A 15,000-nucleotide genomic window follows, 5' to 3' on the forward strand; every position below is an offset into this window, starting at 1 on the left:
CCATATACAGATTTAGCAATTGACAATGCAAGGTGGTCTCTCTCTCTCTCTCTCTCGTCAAAATGAAAACAGCTTCCAGCCCCTTTCATGAAGGACTACTTGTGCATATTGCAAGATTTCAGTTTCTAAGTGAATGAGCAAAAGAGCATACAGCACCTGGTATTCCCAGGCGGTCTCCCATCCAAGTACTAACCAGGCCCGACCCTGCTTAGCTTCCGAGATCAGACGAGATCGGGCGTTGCCAGGCTGGTATGGCCGTCCGAAATAAGTTGACAACCATAGGCTACTTATCCATATACAGATTTGGCAATTGACAATGCAAGTTGGTCTCTCTCTCTCTCTCGTGTCAAAATGAAAACAGCTTCCAGCCCCTTTCATGAAGGACTACTTGTGCATATTGCAAGATTTCAGTTTCTAAGTGAATGAGCAAAAGAGCATACAGCACCTGGTATTCCCAGGCGGTCTCCCATCCAAGTACTAACCAGGCCCGACCCTGCTTAGCTTCCGAGATCAGACGAGATCGGGCGTTGCCAGGCTGGTATGGCCGTACGAAATAAGTTGACAACCATAGGCTACTTATCCATATACAGATTTAGCAATTGACAATGCAAGGTGGTCTCTCTCTCTCTCTCTCGTGTCAAAATGAAAACAGCTTCCAGCCCCTTTCATGAAGGACTACTTGTGCATATTGCAAGATTTCAGTTTCTAAGTGAATGAGCAAAAGAGCATACAGCACCTGGTATTCCCAGGCGGTCTCCCATCCAAGTACTAACCAGGCCCGACCCTGCTTAGCTTCCGAGATCAGACGAGATCGGGCGTTGCCAGGCTGGTATGGCCGTAAAATAAGGTGACAACCATAGGCTACTTATCCATATACAGATTTGGCAATTGACAATGCAAGGTGGTCTCTCTCTCTCTCTCTCTCTCTCGTGTCAAAATGAAAACAGCTTCCAGCCCCTTTCATGAAGGACTACTTGTGCATATTGCAAGATGTCAGTTTCTAAGTGAATGAGCAAAAGAGCATACAGCACCTGGTATTCCCAGGCGGTCTCCCATCCAAGTACTAACCAGGCCCGACCCTGCTTAGCTTCCGAGATCAGACGAGATCGGGCGTTGCCAGGCTGGTATGGCCGTACGAAATAAGTTGACAACCATAGGCTACTTATCCATATACAGATTTAGCAATTGACAATGCAAGGTGGTCTCTCTCTCTCTCTCTTGTGTCAAAATGAAAACAGCTTCCAGCCCATTTCATGAAGGACTACTTGTGCATATTGCAAGATTTCAGTTTCTAAGTGAATGAGCAAAGGAGCATACAGCACCTGGTATTCCCAGGCGGTCTCCCATCCAAGTACTAACCAGGCCCGACCCTGCTTAGCTTCCGAGATCAGACGAGATCGGGCGTTGCCAGGCTGGTATGGCCGTACGAAATAAGTTGACAACCATAGGCTACTTATCCATATACAGATTTAGCAATTGACAATGCAAGGTGGTCTCTCTCTCTCTCTCTCTCGTGTCAAAATGAAAACAGCTTCCAGCCCCTTTCATGAAGGACTACTTGTGCATATTGCAAGATTTCAGTTTCTAAGTGAATGAGCAAAAGAGCATACAGCACCTGGTATTCCCAGGCGGTCTCCCATCCAAGTACTAACCAGGCCCAACCCTGCTTAGCTTCCGAGATCAGACGAGATCGGGCGTTGCCAGGCTGGTATGGCCGTACGAAATAAGTTGACAACCATAGGCTACTTATCCATATACAGATTTAGCAATTGACAATGCAAGGTAGTCTCTCTCTCTCTCTCTCTCTCTCGTGTCAAAATGAAAACAGCTTCCAGCCCCTTTCATGAAGGACTACTTGTGCATATTGCAAGATGTCAGTTTCTAAGTGAATGAGCAAAAGAGCATACAGCACCTGGTATTCCCAGGCGGTCTCCCATCCAAGTACTAACCAGGCCCGACCCTGCTTAGCTTCCGAGATCAGACGTGATCGGGCGTTGCCAGGCTGGTATGGCCGTACGAAATAAGTTGACAACCATAGGCTACTTATCCATATACAGATTTAGCAATTGACAATGCAAGGTGGTCTCTCTCTCTCTCTCTCGTGTCAAAATGAAAACAGCTTCCAGCCCCTTTCATGAAGGACTACTTGTGCATATTGCAAGATGTCAGTTTCTAAGTGAATGAGCAAAAGAGCATACAGCACCTGGTATTCCCAGGCGGTCTCCCATCCAAGTACTAACCAGGCCCGACCCTGCTTAGCTTCCGAGATCAGACGAGATCGGGCGTTGCCAGGCTGGTATGGCCGTACGAAATAAGTTGACAACCATAGGCTACTTATCCATATACAGATTTAGCAATTGACAATGCAAGGTGGTCTCTCTCTCTCTCTCTCTCTCTCGTGTCAAAATGAAAACAGCTTCCAGCCCCTTTCATGAAGGACTACTTGTGCATATTGCAAGATTTCAGTTTCTAAGTGAATGAGCAAAAGAGCATACAGCACCTGGTATTCCCAGGCGGTCTCCCATCCAAGTACTAACCAGGCCCGACCCTGCTTAGCTTCCGAGATCAGGCGTTGCCAGGCTGGTATGGCCGTACGAAATAAGTTGACAACCATAGGCTACTTATCCATATACAGATTTAGCAATTGACAATGCAAGGTAGTCTCTCTCTCTCTCTCTCTCTCTCTCTCGTGTCAAAATGAAAACAGCTTCCAGCCCCTTTCATGAAGGACTACTTGTGCATATTGCAAGATGTCAGTTTCTAAGTGAATGAGCAAAAGAGCATACAGCACCTGGTATTCCCAGGCGGTCTCCCATCCAAGTACTAACCAGGCCCGACCCTGCTTAGCTTCCGAGATCAGACGAGATCGGGCGTTGCCAGGCTGGTATGGCTGTACGAAATAAGTTGACAACCATAGGCTACTTATCCATATACAGATTTAGCAATTGACAATGCAAGGTGGTCTCTCTCTCTCTCTCTCTCTCTCGTGTCAAAATGAAAACAGCTTCCAGCCCCTTTCATGAAGGACTACTTGTGCATATTGCAAGATGTCAGTTTCTAAGTGAATGAGCAAAAGAGCATACAGCACCTGGTATTCCCAGGCGGTCTCCCATCCAAGTACTAACCAGGCCCGACCCTGCTTAGCTTCCGAGATCAGACGTGATCGGGCGTTGCCAGGCTGGTATGGCCGTACGAAATAAGTTGACAACCATAGGCTACTTATTCATATACAGATTTAGCAATTGACAATGCAAGGTGGTCTCTCTCTCTCTCTCTCGTGTCAAAATGAAAACAGCTTCCAGCCCCTTTCATGAAGGACTACTTGTGCATATTGCAAGATGTCAGTTTCTAAGTGAATGAGCAAAAGAGCATACAGCACCTGGTATTCCCAGGCGGTCTCCCATCCAAGTACTAACCAGGCCCGACCCTGCTTAGCTTCCGAGATCAGACGAGATCGGGCGTTGCCAGGCTGGTATGGCCGTACGAAATAAGTTGACAACCATAGGCTACTTATCCATATACAGATTTAGCAATTGACAATGCAAGGTGGTCTCTCTCTCTCTCTCTCTCTCTCTCTCGTGTCAAAATGAAAACAGCTTCCAGCCCCTTTCATGAAGGACTACTTGTGCATATTGCAAGATGTCAGTTTCTAAGTGAATGAGCAAAAGAGCATACAGCACCTGGTATTCCCAGGCGGTCTCCCATCCAAGTACTAACCAGGCCCGACCCTGCTTAGCTTCCGAGATCAGACGTGATCGGGCGTTGCCAGGCTGGTATGGCCGTACGAAATAAGTTGACAACCATAGGCTACTTATCCATATACAGATTTAGCAATTGACAATGCAAGGTAGTCTCTCTCTCTCTCTCTCTCTCTCTCTCGTGTCAAAATGAAAACAGCTTCCAACCCCTTTTCATGAAGGACTACTTGTGCATATTGCAAGATGTCAGTTTCTAAGTGAATGAGCAAAAGAGCATACAGCACCTGGTATTCCCAGGCGGTCTCCCATCCAAGTACTAACCAGGCCCGACCCTGCTTAGCTTCCGAGATCAGACGAGATCGGGCGTTGCCAGGCTGGTATGGCCGTACGAAATAAGTTGACAACCATAGGCTACTTATCCATATACAGATTTAGCAATTGACAATGCAAGGTGGTCTCTCTCTCTCTCTCTCGTGTCAAAATGAAAACAGCTTCCAGCCCCTTTCATGAAGGACTACTTGTGCATATTGCAAGATTTCAGTTTCTAAGTGAATGAGCAAAAGAGCATACAGCACCTGGTATTCCCAGGCGGTCTCCCATCCAAGTACTAACCAGGCCCGACCCTGCTTAGCTTCCGAGATCAGACGAGATCGGGCGTTGCCAGGCTGGTATGGCCGTACGAAATAAGTTGACAACCATAGGCTACTTATCCATATACAGATTTAGCAATTGACAATGCAAGGTGGTCTCTCTCTCTCTCTCTCGTGTCAAAATGAAAACAGCTTCCAGCCCCTTTCATGAAGGACTACTTGTGCATATTGCAAGATTTCAGTTTCTAAGTGAATGAGCAAAAGAGCATACAGCACCTGGTATTCCCAGGCGGTCTCCCATCCAAGTACTAACCAGGCCCGACCCTGCTTAGCTTCCGAGATCAGACGAGATCGGGCGTTGCCAGGCTGGTATGGCCGTACGAAATAAGTTGACAACCATAGGCTACTTATCCATATACAGATTTAGCAATTGACAATGCAAGGTGGTCTCTCTCTCTCTCTCTCTCGTGTCAAAATGAAAACAGCTTCCAGCCCCTTTCATGAAGGACTACTTGTGCATATTGCAAGATTTCAGTTTCTAAGTGAATGAGCAAAAGAGCATACAGCACCTGGTATTCCCAGGCGGTCTCCCATCCAAGTACTAACCAGGCCCGACCCTGCTTAGCTTCCGAGATCAGACGAGATCGGGCGTTGCCAGGCTGGTATGGCCGTAAAATAAGGTGACAACCATAGGCTACTTATCCATATACAGATTTGGCAATTGACAATGCAAGGTGGTCTCTCTCTCTCTCTCTCTCTCTCGTGTCAAAATGAAAACAGCTTCCAGCCCCTTTCATGAAGGACTACTTGTGCATATTGCAAGATGTCAGTTTCTAAGTGAATGAGCAAAAGAGCATACAGCACCTGGTATTCCCAGGCGGTCTCCCATCCAAGTACTAACCAGGCCCGACCCTGCTTAGCTTCCGAGATCAGACGAGATCGGGCGTTGCCAGGCTGGTATGGCCGTACGAAATAAGTTGACAACCATAGGCTACTTATCCATATACAGATTTAGCAATTGACAATGCAAGGTGGTCTCTCTCTCTCTCTCTTGTGTCAAAATGAAAACAGCTTCCAGCCCATTTCATGAAGGACTACTTGTGCATATTGCAAGATTTCAGTTTCTAAGTGAATGAGCAAAGGAGCATACAGCACCTGGTATTCCCAGGCGGTCTCCCATCCAAGTACTAACCAGGCCCGACCCTGCTTAGCTTCCGAGATCAGACGAGATCGGGCGTTGCCAGGCTGGTATGGCCGTACGAAATAAGTTGACAACCATAGGCTACTTATCCATATACAGATTTAGCAATTGACAATGCAAGGTGGTCTCTCTCTCTCTCTCTCTCGTGTCAAAATGAAAACAGCTTCCAGCCCCTTTCATGAAGGACTACTTGTGCATATTGCAAGATTTCAGTTTCTAAGTGAATGAGCAAAAGAGCATACAGCACCTGGTATTCCCAGGCGGTCTCCCATCCAAGTACTAACCAGGCCCAACCCTGCTTAGCTTCCGAGATCAGACGAGATCGGGCGTTGCCAGGCTGGTATGGCCGTACGAAATAAGTTGACAACCATAGGCTACTTATCCATATACAGATTTAGCAATTGACAATGCAAGGTGGTCTCTCTCTCTCTCTCTCTCTCTCGTGTCAAAATGAAAACAGCTTCCAGCCCCTTTCATGAAGGACTACTTGTGCATATTGCAAGATTTCAGTTTCTAAGTGAATGAGCAAAAGAGCATACAGCACCTGGTATTCCCAGGCGGTCTCCCATCCAAGTACTAACCTGGCCCGAACCTGCTTAGCTTCCGAGATCAGACGAGATCGGGCGTTGCCAGGCTGGTATGGCCGTACGAAATAAGTTGACAACCATAGGCTACTTATCCATATACAGATTTAGCAATTGACAATGCAAGGTGGTCTCTCTCTCTCTCTCTCTCTCTCGTGTCAAAATGAAAACAGCTTCCAGCCCCTTTCATGAAGGACTACTTGTGCATATTGCAAGATTTCAGTTTCTAAGTGAATGAGCAAAAGAGCATACAGCACCTGGTATTCCCAGGCGGTCTCCCATCCAAGTACTAACCAGGCCCGACCCTGCTTAGCTTCCGAGATCAGACGAGATCGGGCGTTGCCAGGCTGGTATGGCCGTACGAAATAAGTTGACAACCATAGGCTACTTATCCATATACAGATTTAGCAATTGACAATGCAAGGTAGTCTCTCTCTCTCTCTCTCTCTCTCTCTCGTGTCAAAATGAAAACAGCTTCCAGCCCCTTTCATGAAGGACTACTTGTGCATATTGCAAGATGTCAGTTTCTAAGTGAATGAGCAAAAGAGCATACAGCACCTGGTATTCCCAGGCGGTCTCCCATCCAAGTACTAACCAGGCCCGACCCTGCTTAGCTTCCGAGATCAGACGTGATCGGGCGTTGCCAGGCTGGTATGGCCGTACGAAATAAGTTGACAACCATAGGCTACTTATCCATATACAGATTTAGCAATTGACAATGCAAGGTGGTCTCTCTCTCTCTCTCTCGTGTCAAAATGAAAACAGCTTCCAGCCCCTTTCATGAAGGACTACTTGTGCATATTGCAAGATGTCAGTTTCTAAGTGAATGAGCAAAAGAGCATACAGCACCTGGTATTCCCAGGCGGTCTCCCATCCAAGTACTAACCAGGCCCAACCCTGCTTAGCTTCCGAGATCAGACGTGATCGGGCGTTGCCAGGCTGGTATGGCCGTTCGAAATAAGTTGACAACCATAGGCTACTTATTCATATACAGATTTAGCAATTGACAATGCAAGGTGGTCTCTCTCTCTCTCTCTCTCTCTCTCTCGTGTCAAAATGAAAACAGCTTCCAGCCCCTTTCATGAAGGACTACTTGTGCATATTGCAAGATGTCAGTTTCTAAGTGAATGAGCAAAAGAGCATACAGCACCTGGTATTCCCAGGCGGTCTCCCATCCAAGTACTAACCAGGCCCGACCCTGCTTAGCTTCCGAGATCAGACGAGATCGGGCGTTGCCAGGCTGGTATGGCCGTACGAAATAAGTTGACAACCATAGGCTACTTATCCATATACAGATTTAGCAATTGACAATGCAAGGTGGTCTCTCTCTCTCTCTCTCTCTCTCTCTCGTGTCAAAATGAAAACAGCTTCCAGCCCCTTTCATGAAGGACTACTTGTGCATATTGCAAGATGTCAGTTTCTAAGTGAATGAGCAAAAGAGCATACAGCACCTGGTATTCCCAGGCGGTCTCCCATCCAAGTACTAACCAGGCCCGACCCTGCTTAGCTTCCGAGATCAGACGTGATCGGGCGTTGCCAGGCTGGTATGGCCGTACGAAATAAGTTGACAACCATAGGCTACTTATCCATATACAGATTTAGCAATTGACAATGCAAGGTGGTCTCTCTCTCTCTCTCTCGTGTCAAAATGAAAACAGCTTCCAGCCCCTTTCATGAAGGACTACTTGTGCATATTGCAAGATTTCAGTTTCTAAGTGAATGAGCAAAAGAGCATACAGCACCTGGTATTCCCAGGCGGTCTCCCATCCAAGTACTAACCAGGCCCGACCCTGCTTAGCTTCCGAGATCAGACGAGATCGGGCGTTGCCAGGCTGGTATGGCCGTACGAAATAAGTTGACAACCATAGGCTACTTATCCATATACAGATTTAGCAATTGACAATGCAAGGTGGTCTCTCTCTCTCTCTCTCTCGTGTCAAAATGAAAACAGCTTCCAGCCCCTTTCATGAAGGACTACTTGTGCATATTGCAAGATTTCAGTTTCTAAGTGAATGAGCAAAAGAGCATACAGCACCTGGTATTCCCAGGCGGTCTCCCATCCAAGTACTAACCAGGCCCGACCCTGCTTAGCTTCCGAGATCAGACGAGATCGGGCGTTGCCAGGCTGGTATGGCCGTAAAATAAGGTGACAACCATAGGCTACTTATCCATATACAGATTTGGCAATTGACAATGCAAGGTGGTCTCTCTCTCTCTCTCTCTCTCTCGTGTCAAAATGAAAACAGCTTCCAGCCCCTTTCATGAAGGACTACTTGTGCATATTGCAAGATGTCAGTTTCTAAGTGAATGAGCAAAAGAGCATACAGCACCTGGTATTCCCAGGCGGTCTCCCATCCAAGTACTAACCAGGCCCGACCCTGCTTAGCTTCCGAGATCAGACGAGATCGGGCGTTGCCAGGCTGGTATGGCCGTACGAAATAAGTTGACAACCATAGGCTACTTATCCATATACAGATTTAGCAATTGACAATGCAAGGTGGTCTCTCTCTCTCTCTCTTGTGTCAAAATGAAAACAGCTTCCAGCCCATTTCATGAAGGACTACTTGTGCATATTGCAAGATTTCAGTTTCTAAGTGAATGAGCAAAGGAGCATACAGCACCTGGTATTCCCAGGCGGTCTCCCATCCAAGTACTAACCAGGCCCGACCCTGCTTAGCTTCCGAGATCAGACGAGATCGGGCGTTGCCAGGCTGGTATGGCCGTACGAAATAAGTTGACAACCATAGGCTACTTATCCATATACAGATTTAGCAATTGACAATGCAAGGTGGTCTCTCTCTCTCTCTCTCTCGTGTCAAAATGAAAACAGCTTCCAGCCCCTTTCATGAAGGACTACTTGTGCATATTGCAAGATTTCAGTTTCTAAGTGAATGAGCAAAAGAGCATACAGCACCTGGTATTCCCAGGCGGTCTCCCATCCAAGTACTAACCAGGCCCAACCCTGCTTAGCTTCCGAGATCAGACGAGATCGGGCGTTGCCAGGCTGGTATGGCCGTACGAAATAAGTTGACAACCATAGGCTACTTATCCATATACAGATTTAGCAATTGACAATGCAAGGTGGTCTCTCTCTCTCTCTCTCTCTCTCGTGTCAAAATGAAAACAGCTTCCAGCCCCTTTCATGAAGGACTACTTGTGCATATTGCAAGATTTCAGTTTCTAAGTGAATGAGCAAAAGAGCATACAGCACCTGGTATTCCCAGGCGGTCTCCCATCCAAGTACTAACCTGGCCCGACCCTGCTTAGCTTCCGAGATCAGACGAGATCGGGCGTTGCCAGGCTGGTATGGCCGTACGAAATAAGTTGACAACCATAGGCTACTTATCCATATACAGATTTAGCAATTGACAATGCAAGGTGGTCTCTCTCTCTCTCTCTCTCTCTCGTGTCAAAATGAAAACAGCTTCCAGCCCCTTTCATGAAGGACTACTTGTGCATATTGCAAGATTTCAGTTTCTAAGTGAATGAGCAAAAGAGCATACAGCACCTGGTATTCCCAGGCGGTCTCCCATCCAAGTACTAACCAGGCCCGACCCTGCTTAGCTTCCGAGATCAGACGAGATCGGGCGTTGCCAGGCTGGTATGGCCGTACGAAATAAGTTGACAACCATAGGCTACTTATCCATATACAGATTTAGCAATTGACAATGCAAGGTAGTCTCTCTCTCTCTCTCTCTCTCTCGTGTCAAAATGAAAACAGCTTCCAGCCCCTTTCATGAAGGACTACTTGTGCATATTGCAAGATGTCAGTTTCTAAGTGAATGAGCAAAAGAGCATACAGCACCTGGTATTCCCAGGCGGTCTCCCATCCAAGTACTAACCAGGCCCGACCCTGCTTAGCTTCCGAGATCAGACGTGATCGGGCGTTGCCAGGCTGGTATGGCCGTACGAAATAAGTTGACAACCATAGGCTACTTATCCATATACAGATTTAGCAATTGACAATGCAAGGTGGTCTCTCTCTCTCTCTCTCGTGTCAAAATGAAAACAGCTTCCAGCCCCTTTCATGAAGGACTACTTGTGCATATTGCAAGATGTCAGTTTCTAAGTGAATGAGCAAAAGAGCATACAGCACCTGGTATTCCCAGGCGGTCTCCCATCCAAGTACTAACCAGGCCCGACCCTGCTTAGCTTCCGAGATCAGACGTGATCGGGCGTTGCCAGGCTGGTATGGCCGTTCGAAATAAGTTGACAACCATAGGCTACTTATTCATATACAGATTTAGCAATTGACAATGCAAGGTGGTCTCTCTCTCTCTCTCTCTCTCTCTCTCGTGTCAAAATGAAAACAGCTTCCAGCCCCTTTCATGAAGGACTACTTGTGCATATTGCAAGATGTCAGTTTCTAAGTGAATGAGCAAAAGAGCATACAGCACCTGGTATTCCCAGGCGGTCTCCCATCCAAGTACTAACCAGGCCCGACCCTGCTTAGCTTCCGAGATCAGACGAGATCGGGCGTTGCCAGGCTGGTATGGCCGTACGAAATAAGTTGACAACCATAGGCTACTTATCCATATACAGATTTAGCAATTGACAATGCAAGGTGGTCTCTCTCTCTCTCTCTCTCTCTCTCTCGTGTCAAAATGAAAACAGCTTCCAGCCCCTTTCATGAAGGACTACTTGTGCATATTGCAAGATGTCAGTTTCTAAGTGAATGAGCAAAAGAGCATACAGCACCTGGTATTCCCAGGCGGTCTCCCATCCAAGTACTAACCAGGCCCGACCCTGCTTAGCTTCCGAGATCAGACGTGATCGGGCGTTGCCAGGCTGGTATGGCCGTACGAAATAAGTTGACAACCATAGGCTACTTATCCATATACAGATTTAGCAATTGACAATGCAAGGTAGTCTCTCTCTCTCTCTCTCTCTCTCTCTCGTGTCAAAATGAAAACAGCTTCCAGCCCCTTTCATGAAGGACTACTTGTGCATATTGCAAGATGTCAGTTTCTAAGTGAATGAGCAAAAGAGCATACAGCACCTGGTATTCCCAGGCGGTCTCCCATCCAAGTACTAACCAGGCCCGACCCTGCTTAGCTTCCGAGATCAGACGAGATCGGGCGTTGCCAGGCTGGTATGGCCGTACGAAATAAGTTGACAACCATAGGCTACTTATCCATATACAGATTTAGCAATTGACAATGCAAGGTGGTCTCTCTCTCTCTCTCTCGTGTCAAAATGAAAACAGCTTCCAGCCCCTTTCATGAAGGACTACTTGTGCATATTGCAAGATTTCAGTTTCTAAGTGAATGAGCAAAAGAGCATACAGCACCTGGTATTCCCAGGCGGTCTCCCATCCAAGTACTAACCAGGCCCGACCCTGCTTAGCTTCCGAGATCAGACGAGATCGGGCGTTGCCAGGCTGGTATGGCCGTACGAAATAAGTTGACAACCATAGGCTACTTATCCATATACAGATTTAGCAATTGACAATGCAAGGTGGTCTCTCTCTCTCTCTCTCTCTCGTGTCAAAATGAAAACAGCTTCCAGCCCCTTTCATGAAGGACTACTTGTGCATATTGCAAGATTTCAGTTTCTAAGTGAATGAGCAAAAGAGCATACAGCACCTGGTATTCCCAGGCGGTCTCCCATCCAAGTACTAACCTGGCCCGACCCTGCTTAGCTTCCGAGATCAGACGAGATCGGGCGTTGCCAGGCTGGTATGGCCGTACGAAATAAGTTGACAACCATAGGCTACTTATCCATATACAGATTTAGCAATTGACAATGCAAGGTAGTCTCTCTCTCTCTCTCTCTCTCTCGTGTCAAAATGAAAACAGCTTCCAGCCCCTTTCATGAAGGACTACTTGTGCATATTGCAAGATTTCAGTTTCTAAGTGAATGAGCAAAAGAGCATACAGCACCTGGTATTCCCAGGCGGTCTCCCATCCAAGTACTAACCAGGCCCGACCCTGCTTAGCTTCCGAGATCAGACGAGATTGGGCGTTGCCAGGCTGGTATGGCCGTACGAAATAAGTTGACAACCATAGGCTACTTATCCATATACAGATTTAGCAATTGACAATGCAAGGTAGTCTCTCTCTCTCTCTCTCTCTCTCTCTCGTGTCAAAATGAAAACAGCTTCCAGCCCCTTTCATGAAGGACTACTTGTGCATATTGCAAGATGTCAGATTCTAAGTGAATGAGCAAAAGAGCATACAGCACCTGGTATTCCCAGGCGGTCTCCCATCCAAGTACTAACCAGGCCCGACCCTGCTTAGCTTCCGAGATCAGACGTGATCGGGCGTTGCCAGGCTGGTATGGCCGTACGAAATAAGTTGACAACCATAGGCTACTTATCCATATACAGATTTAGCAATTGACAATGCAAGGTGGTCTCTCTCTCTCTCTCTCGTGTCAAAATGAAAACAGCTTCCAGCCCCTTTCATGAAGGACTACTTGTGCATATTGCAAGATGTCAGTTTCTAAGTGAATGAGCAAAAGAGCATACAGCACCTGGTATTCCCAGGCGGTCTCCCATCCAAGTACTAACCAGGCCCGACCCTGCTTAGCTTCCGAGATCAGACGAGATCGGGCGTTGCCAGGCTGGTATGGCCGTACGAAATAAGTTGACAACCATAGGCTACTTATCCATATACAGATTTAGCAATTGACAATGCAAGGTGGTCTCTCTCTCTCTCTCTCGTGTCAAAATGAAAACAGCTTCCAGCCCCTTTCATGAAGGACTACTTGTGCATATTGCAAGATTTCAGTTTCTAAGTGAATGAGCAAAAGAGCATACAGCACCTGGTATTCCCAGGCGGTCTCCCATCCAAGTACTAACCAGGCCCGACCCTGCTTAGCTTCCGAGATCAGACGAGATCGGGCGTTGCCAGGCTGGTATGGCCGTACGAAATAAGTTGACAACCATAGGCTACTTATCCATATACAGATTTAGCAATTGACAATGCAAGGTGGTCTCTCTCTCTCTCTCTCTCTCTCTCTCGTGTCAAAATGAAAACAGCTTCCAGCCCCTTTCATGAAGGACTACTTGTGCATATTGCAAGATTTCAGTTTCTAAGTGAATGAGCAAAAGAGCATACAGCACCTGGTATTCCCAGGCGGTCTCCCATCCAAGTACTAACCTGGCCCGACCCTGCTTAGCTTCCGAGATCAGACGAGATCGGGCGTTGCCAGGCTGGTATGGCCGTACGAAATAAGTTGACAACCATAGGCTACTTATCCATATACAGATTTAGCAATTGACAATGCAAGGTAGTCTCTCTCTCTCTCTCTCTCTCTCGTGTCAAAATGAAAACAGCTTCCAGCCCCTTTCATGAAGGACTACTTGTGCATATTGCAAGATTTCAGTTTCTAAGTGAATGAGCAAAAGAGCATACAGCACCTGGTATTCCCAGGCGGTCTCCCATCCAAGTACTAACCAGGCCCGACCCTGCTTAGCTTCCGAGATCAGACGAGATTGGGCGTTGCCAGGCTGGTATGGCCGTACGAAATAAGTTGACAACCATAGGCTACTTATCCATATACAGATTTAGCAATTGACAATGCAAGGTAGTCTCTCTCTCTCTCTCTCTCTCTCTCTCTCTCGTGTCAAAATGAAAACAGCTTCCAGCCCCTTTCATGAAGGACTACTTGTGCATATTGCAAGATGTCAGATTCTAAGTGAATGAGCAAAAGAGCATACAGCACCTGGTATTCCCAGGCGGTCTCCCATCCAAGTACTAACCAGGCCCGACCCTGCTTAGCTTCCGAGATCAGACGTGATCGGGCGTTGCCAGGCTGGTATGGCCGTACGAAATAAGTTGACAACCATAGGCTACTTATCCATATACAGATTTAGCAATTGACAATGCAAGGTGGTCTCTCTCTCTCTCTCTCGTGTCAAAATGAAAACAGCTTCCAGCCCCTTTCATGAAGGACTACTTGTGCATATTGCAAGATGTCAGTTTCTAAGTGAATGAGCAAAAGAGCATACAGCACCTGGTATTCCCAGGCGGTCTCCCATCCAAGTACTAACCAGGCCCGACCCTGCTTAGCTTCCGAGATCAGACGTGATCGGGCGTTGCCAGGCTGGTATGGCCGTACGAAATAAGTTGACAACCATAGGCTACTTATCCATATACAGATTTAGCAATTGACAATGCAAGGTGGTCTCTCTCTCTCTCTCTCGTGTCAAAATGAAAACAGCTTCCAGCCCCTTTCATGAAGGACTACTTGTGCATATTGCAAGATGTCAGTTTCTAAGTGAATGAGCAAAAGAGCATACAGCACCTGGTATTCCCAGGCGGTCTCCCATCCAAGTACTAACCAGGCCCGACCCTGCTTAGCTTCCGAGATCAGACGAGATCGGGCGTTGCCAGGCTGGTATGGCCGTACGAAATAAGTTGACAACCATAGGCTACTTATCCATATACAGATTTAGCAATTGACAATGCAAGGTGGTCTCTCTCTCTCTCTCTCGTGTCAAAATGAAAACAGCTTCCAGCCCCTTTCATGAAGGACTACTTGTGCATATTGCAAGATTTCAGTTTCTAAGTGAATGAGCAAAAGAGCATACAGCACCTGGTATTCCCAGGCGGTCTCCCATCCAAGTACTAACCAGGCCCGACCCTGCTTAGCTTCCGAGATCAGACGAGATCGGGCGTTGCCAGGCTGGTATGGCCGTACGAAATAAGTTGACAACCATAGGCTACTTATCCATATACAGATTTAGCAATTGACAATGCAAGGTGGTCTCTCTCTCTCTCTCTCTCTCTCTCTCGTGTCAAAATGAAAACAGCTTCCAGCCCCTTTCATGAAGGACTACTTGTGCATATTGCAAGATTTCAGTTTCTAAGTGAATGAGCAAAAGAGCATACAGCACCTGGTATTCCCAGGCGGTCTCCCATCCAAGTACTAACCTGGCCCGACCCTGCTTAGCTTCCGAGATCAGACGAGATCGGGCGTTG

General features: G+C 47.1%; 48 non-coding genes and 3 pseudogenes across 48 annotated transcripts in view; all 51 read right to left on the reverse strand.

Moving 5' to 3' along the window:
- Positions 1-144: 144 nt before the first annotated feature.
- Positions 145-263, reverse strand: LOC146262046 (5S ribosomal RNA). The gene has a single exon (XR_014728934.1). It is a non-coding gene; the product is annotated as a 5S ribosomal RNA (ribosomal RNA).
- A 170-nt stretch (positions 264-433) lies between these two features.
- Positions 434-552, reverse strand: LOC146262047 (5S ribosomal RNA). Its single transcript, XR_014728340.1, has one exon. It is a non-coding gene; the product is annotated as a 5S ribosomal RNA (ribosomal RNA).
- A 172-nt stretch (positions 553-724) lies between these two features.
- Positions 725-843, reverse strand: LOC146262048 (5S ribosomal RNA). The gene has a single exon (XR_014728438.1). It is a non-coding gene; the product is annotated as a 5S ribosomal RNA (ribosomal RNA).
- Positions 844-1,019: 176 nt separating this feature from the next.
- LOC146262049 (5S ribosomal RNA) lies at positions 1,020-1,138 on the reverse strand. Its single transcript, XR_014728351.1, has one exon. It is a non-coding gene; the product is annotated as a 5S ribosomal RNA (ribosomal RNA).
- Positions 1,139-1,310: 172 nt separating this feature from the next.
- Positions 1,311-1,429, reverse strand: LOC146262050 (5S ribosomal RNA). The gene has a single exon (XR_014728362.1). It is a non-coding gene; the product is annotated as a 5S ribosomal RNA (ribosomal RNA).
- A 174-nt stretch (positions 1,430-1,603) lies between these two features.
- LOC146262051 (5S ribosomal RNA) lies at positions 1,604-1,722 on the reverse strand. Its single transcript, XR_014726020.1, has one exon. It is a non-coding gene; the product is annotated as a 5S ribosomal RNA (ribosomal RNA).
- A 178-nt stretch (positions 1,723-1,900) lies between these two features.
- Positions 1,901-2,019, reverse strand: LOC146262052 (5S ribosomal RNA). Its single transcript, XR_014727575.1, has one exon. It is a non-coding gene; the product is annotated as a 5S ribosomal RNA (ribosomal RNA).
- A 172-nt stretch (positions 2,020-2,191) lies between these two features.
- LOC146262053 (5S ribosomal RNA) lies at positions 2,192-2,310 on the reverse strand. The gene has a single exon (XR_014728374.1). It is a non-coding gene; the product is annotated as a 5S ribosomal RNA (ribosomal RNA).
- Positions 2,311-2,488: 178 nt separating this feature from the next.
- Positions 2,489-2,597, reverse strand: LOC146262054 (5S ribosomal RNA; annotated as a pseudogene).
- A 182-nt stretch (positions 2,598-2,779) lies between these two features.
- On the reverse strand, positions 2,780-2,898 carry LOC146262055 (5S ribosomal RNA). Its single transcript, XR_014727520.1, has one exon. It is a non-coding gene; the product is annotated as a 5S ribosomal RNA (ribosomal RNA).
- Positions 2,899-3,076: 178 nt separating this feature from the next.
- On the reverse strand, positions 3,077-3,195 carry LOC146262056 (5S ribosomal RNA). Its single transcript, XR_014727576.1, has one exon. It is a non-coding gene; the product is annotated as a 5S ribosomal RNA (ribosomal RNA).
- A 172-nt stretch (positions 3,196-3,367) lies between these two features.
- LOC146262057 (5S ribosomal RNA) lies at positions 3,368-3,486 on the reverse strand. Its single transcript, XR_014728385.1, has one exon. It is a non-coding gene; the product is annotated as a 5S ribosomal RNA (ribosomal RNA).
- Positions 3,487-3,668: 182 nt separating this feature from the next.
- On the reverse strand, positions 3,669-3,787 carry LOC146262058 (5S ribosomal RNA). The gene has a single exon (XR_014727577.1). It is a non-coding gene; the product is annotated as a 5S ribosomal RNA (ribosomal RNA).
- A 183-nt stretch (positions 3,788-3,970) lies between these two features.
- On the reverse strand, positions 3,971-4,089 carry LOC146262059 (5S ribosomal RNA). Its single transcript, XR_014728396.1, has one exon. It is a non-coding gene; the product is annotated as a 5S ribosomal RNA (ribosomal RNA).
- A 172-nt stretch (positions 4,090-4,261) lies between these two features.
- On the reverse strand, positions 4,262-4,380 carry LOC146262060 (5S ribosomal RNA). The gene has a single exon (XR_014728407.1). It is a non-coding gene; the product is annotated as a 5S ribosomal RNA (ribosomal RNA).
- Positions 4,381-4,552: 172 nt separating this feature from the next.
- Positions 4,553-4,671, reverse strand: LOC146262061 (5S ribosomal RNA). The gene has a single exon (XR_014728418.1). It is a non-coding gene; the product is annotated as a 5S ribosomal RNA (ribosomal RNA).
- A 174-nt stretch (positions 4,672-4,845) lies between these two features.
- On the reverse strand, positions 4,846-4,964 carry LOC146262062 (5S ribosomal RNA). The gene has a single exon (XR_014728439.1). It is a non-coding gene; the product is annotated as a 5S ribosomal RNA (ribosomal RNA).
- Positions 4,965-5,140: 176 nt separating this feature from the next.
- LOC146262063 (5S ribosomal RNA) lies at positions 5,141-5,259 on the reverse strand. The gene has a single exon (XR_014728429.1). It is a non-coding gene; the product is annotated as a 5S ribosomal RNA (ribosomal RNA).
- Positions 5,260-5,431: 172 nt separating this feature from the next.
- On the reverse strand, positions 5,432-5,550 carry LOC146262064 (5S ribosomal RNA). Its single transcript, XR_014728441.1, has one exon. It is a non-coding gene; the product is annotated as a 5S ribosomal RNA (ribosomal RNA).
- A 174-nt stretch (positions 5,551-5,724) lies between these two features.
- LOC146262065 (5S ribosomal RNA) lies at positions 5,725-5,843 on the reverse strand. Its single transcript, XR_014726032.1, has one exon. It is a non-coding gene; the product is annotated as a 5S ribosomal RNA (ribosomal RNA).
- Positions 5,844-6,021: 178 nt separating this feature from the next.
- LOC146262066 (5S ribosomal RNA) lies at positions 6,022-6,140 on the reverse strand. The gene has a single exon (XR_014725032.1). It is a non-coding gene; the product is annotated as a 5S ribosomal RNA (ribosomal RNA).
- A 178-nt stretch (positions 6,141-6,318) lies between these two features.
- LOC146262067 (5S ribosomal RNA) lies at positions 6,319-6,437 on the reverse strand. The gene has a single exon (XR_014728452.1). It is a non-coding gene; the product is annotated as a 5S ribosomal RNA (ribosomal RNA).
- A 182-nt stretch (positions 6,438-6,619) lies between these two features.
- On the reverse strand, positions 6,620-6,738 carry LOC146262068 (5S ribosomal RNA). Its single transcript, XR_014727578.1, has one exon. It is a non-coding gene; the product is annotated as a 5S ribosomal RNA (ribosomal RNA).
- Positions 6,739-6,910: 172 nt separating this feature from the next.
- On the reverse strand, positions 6,911-7,029 carry LOC146262069 (5S ribosomal RNA). The gene has a single exon (XR_014729013.1). It is a non-coding gene; the product is annotated as a 5S ribosomal RNA (ribosomal RNA).
- A 182-nt stretch (positions 7,030-7,211) lies between these two features.
- Positions 7,212-7,330, reverse strand: LOC146262070 (5S ribosomal RNA). Its single transcript, XR_014728463.1, has one exon. It is a non-coding gene; the product is annotated as a 5S ribosomal RNA (ribosomal RNA).
- A 182-nt stretch (positions 7,331-7,512) lies between these two features.
- LOC146262071 (5S ribosomal RNA) lies at positions 7,513-7,631 on the reverse strand. Its single transcript, XR_014727579.1, has one exon. It is a non-coding gene; the product is annotated as a 5S ribosomal RNA (ribosomal RNA).
- Positions 7,632-7,803: 172 nt separating this feature from the next.
- LOC146262072 (5S ribosomal RNA) lies at positions 7,804-7,922 on the reverse strand. Its single transcript, XR_014728474.1, has one exon. It is a non-coding gene; the product is annotated as a 5S ribosomal RNA (ribosomal RNA).
- Positions 7,923-8,096: 174 nt separating this feature from the next.
- On the reverse strand, positions 8,097-8,215 carry LOC146262073 (5S ribosomal RNA). Its single transcript, XR_014728440.1, has one exon. It is a non-coding gene; the product is annotated as a 5S ribosomal RNA (ribosomal RNA).
- Positions 8,216-8,391: 176 nt separating this feature from the next.
- LOC146262074 (5S ribosomal RNA) lies at positions 8,392-8,510 on the reverse strand. The gene has a single exon (XR_014728486.1). It is a non-coding gene; the product is annotated as a 5S ribosomal RNA (ribosomal RNA).
- A 172-nt stretch (positions 8,511-8,682) lies between these two features.
- Positions 8,683-8,801, reverse strand: LOC146262075 (5S ribosomal RNA). The gene has a single exon (XR_014728497.1). It is a non-coding gene; the product is annotated as a 5S ribosomal RNA (ribosomal RNA).
- Positions 8,802-8,975: 174 nt separating this feature from the next.
- On the reverse strand, positions 8,976-9,094 carry LOC146262076 (5S ribosomal RNA). The gene has a single exon (XR_014726043.1). It is a non-coding gene; the product is annotated as a 5S ribosomal RNA (ribosomal RNA).
- Positions 9,095-9,272: 178 nt separating this feature from the next.
- On the reverse strand, positions 9,273-9,391 carry LOC146262077 (5S ribosomal RNA). The gene has a single exon (XR_014727618.1). It is a non-coding gene; the product is annotated as a 5S ribosomal RNA (ribosomal RNA).
- A 178-nt stretch (positions 9,392-9,569) lies between these two features.
- LOC146262078 (5S ribosomal RNA) lies at positions 9,570-9,688 on the reverse strand. Its single transcript, XR_014728508.1, has one exon. It is a non-coding gene; the product is annotated as a 5S ribosomal RNA (ribosomal RNA).
- A 178-nt stretch (positions 9,689-9,866) lies between these two features.
- Positions 9,867-9,985, reverse strand: LOC146262079 (5S ribosomal RNA). Its single transcript, XR_014727580.1, has one exon. It is a non-coding gene; the product is annotated as a 5S ribosomal RNA (ribosomal RNA).
- Positions 9,986-10,157: 172 nt separating this feature from the next.
- Positions 10,158-10,276, reverse strand: LOC146262080 (5S ribosomal RNA). The gene has a single exon (XR_014729276.1). It is a non-coding gene; the product is annotated as a 5S ribosomal RNA (ribosomal RNA).
- Positions 10,277-10,458: 182 nt separating this feature from the next.
- On the reverse strand, positions 10,459-10,577 carry LOC146262081 (5S ribosomal RNA). The gene has a single exon (XR_014728519.1). It is a non-coding gene; the product is annotated as a 5S ribosomal RNA (ribosomal RNA).
- Positions 10,578-10,759: 182 nt separating this feature from the next.
- On the reverse strand, positions 10,760-10,878 carry LOC146262082 (5S ribosomal RNA). The gene has a single exon (XR_014727581.1). It is a non-coding gene; the product is annotated as a 5S ribosomal RNA (ribosomal RNA).
- A 182-nt stretch (positions 10,879-11,060) lies between these two features.
- LOC146262083 (5S ribosomal RNA) lies at positions 11,061-11,179 on the reverse strand. The gene has a single exon (XR_014728530.1). It is a non-coding gene; the product is annotated as a 5S ribosomal RNA (ribosomal RNA).
- A 172-nt stretch (positions 11,180-11,351) lies between these two features.
- Positions 11,352-11,470, reverse strand: LOC146262084 (5S ribosomal RNA). The gene has a single exon (XR_014728541.1). It is a non-coding gene; the product is annotated as a 5S ribosomal RNA (ribosomal RNA).
- Positions 11,471-11,646: 176 nt separating this feature from the next.
- Positions 11,647-11,765, reverse strand: LOC146262085 (5S ribosomal RNA). The gene has a single exon (XR_014727629.1). It is a non-coding gene; the product is annotated as a 5S ribosomal RNA (ribosomal RNA).
- Positions 11,766-11,943: 178 nt separating this feature from the next.
- LOC146262086 (5S ribosomal RNA) lies at positions 11,944-12,062 on the reverse strand (annotated as a pseudogene).
- A 182-nt stretch (positions 12,063-12,244) lies between these two features.
- LOC146262087 (5S ribosomal RNA) lies at positions 12,245-12,363 on the reverse strand. The gene has a single exon (XR_014727582.1). It is a non-coding gene; the product is annotated as a 5S ribosomal RNA (ribosomal RNA).
- A 172-nt stretch (positions 12,364-12,535) lies between these two features.
- Positions 12,536-12,654, reverse strand: LOC146262088 (5S ribosomal RNA). The gene has a single exon (XR_014728552.1). It is a non-coding gene; the product is annotated as a 5S ribosomal RNA (ribosomal RNA).
- Positions 12,655-12,826: 172 nt separating this feature from the next.
- LOC146262089 (5S ribosomal RNA) lies at positions 12,827-12,945 on the reverse strand. Its single transcript, XR_014728563.1, has one exon. It is a non-coding gene; the product is annotated as a 5S ribosomal RNA (ribosomal RNA).
- Positions 12,946-13,127: 182 nt separating this feature from the next.
- LOC146262090 (5S ribosomal RNA) lies at positions 13,128-13,246 on the reverse strand. The gene has a single exon (XR_014727640.1). It is a non-coding gene; the product is annotated as a 5S ribosomal RNA (ribosomal RNA).
- A 178-nt stretch (positions 13,247-13,424) lies between these two features.
- On the reverse strand, positions 13,425-13,543 carry LOC146262091 (5S ribosomal RNA; annotated as a pseudogene).
- A 186-nt stretch (positions 13,544-13,729) lies between these two features.
- On the reverse strand, positions 13,730-13,848 carry LOC146262092 (5S ribosomal RNA). The gene has a single exon (XR_014727584.1). It is a non-coding gene; the product is annotated as a 5S ribosomal RNA (ribosomal RNA).
- A 172-nt stretch (positions 13,849-14,020) lies between these two features.
- On the reverse strand, positions 14,021-14,139 carry LOC146262093 (5S ribosomal RNA). Its single transcript, XR_014727585.1, has one exon. It is a non-coding gene; the product is annotated as a 5S ribosomal RNA (ribosomal RNA).
- A 172-nt stretch (positions 14,140-14,311) lies between these two features.
- Positions 14,312-14,430, reverse strand: LOC146262094 (5S ribosomal RNA). The gene has a single exon (XR_014728574.1). It is a non-coding gene; the product is annotated as a 5S ribosomal RNA (ribosomal RNA).
- A 172-nt stretch (positions 14,431-14,602) lies between these two features.
- LOC146262095 (5S ribosomal RNA) lies at positions 14,603-14,721 on the reverse strand. The gene has a single exon (XR_014728585.1). It is a non-coding gene; the product is annotated as a 5S ribosomal RNA (ribosomal RNA).
- A 182-nt stretch (positions 14,722-14,903) lies between these two features.
- LOC146262096 (5S ribosomal RNA) overlaps positions 14,904-15,000 on the reverse strand; it is a 119-nt gene continuing 22 nt past the window's right edge. Inside the window, exon 1 of the ribosomal RNA XR_014727651.1 lies at positions 14,904-15,000. This exon is cut by the window's right edge and continues 22 nt beyond it. This is a non-coding gene — a ribosomal RNA (5S ribosomal RNA).

The sequence above is a fragment of the Hypomesus nipponensis genome, chromosome 12 (assembly GCF_054491055.1).
Source record: "Hypomesus nipponensis isolate SF chromosome 12, ASM5449105v1, whole genome shotgun sequence".
NCBI lineage: Eukaryota > Metazoa > Chordata > Actinopteri > Osmeriformes > Osmeridae > Hypomesus > Hypomesus nipponensis.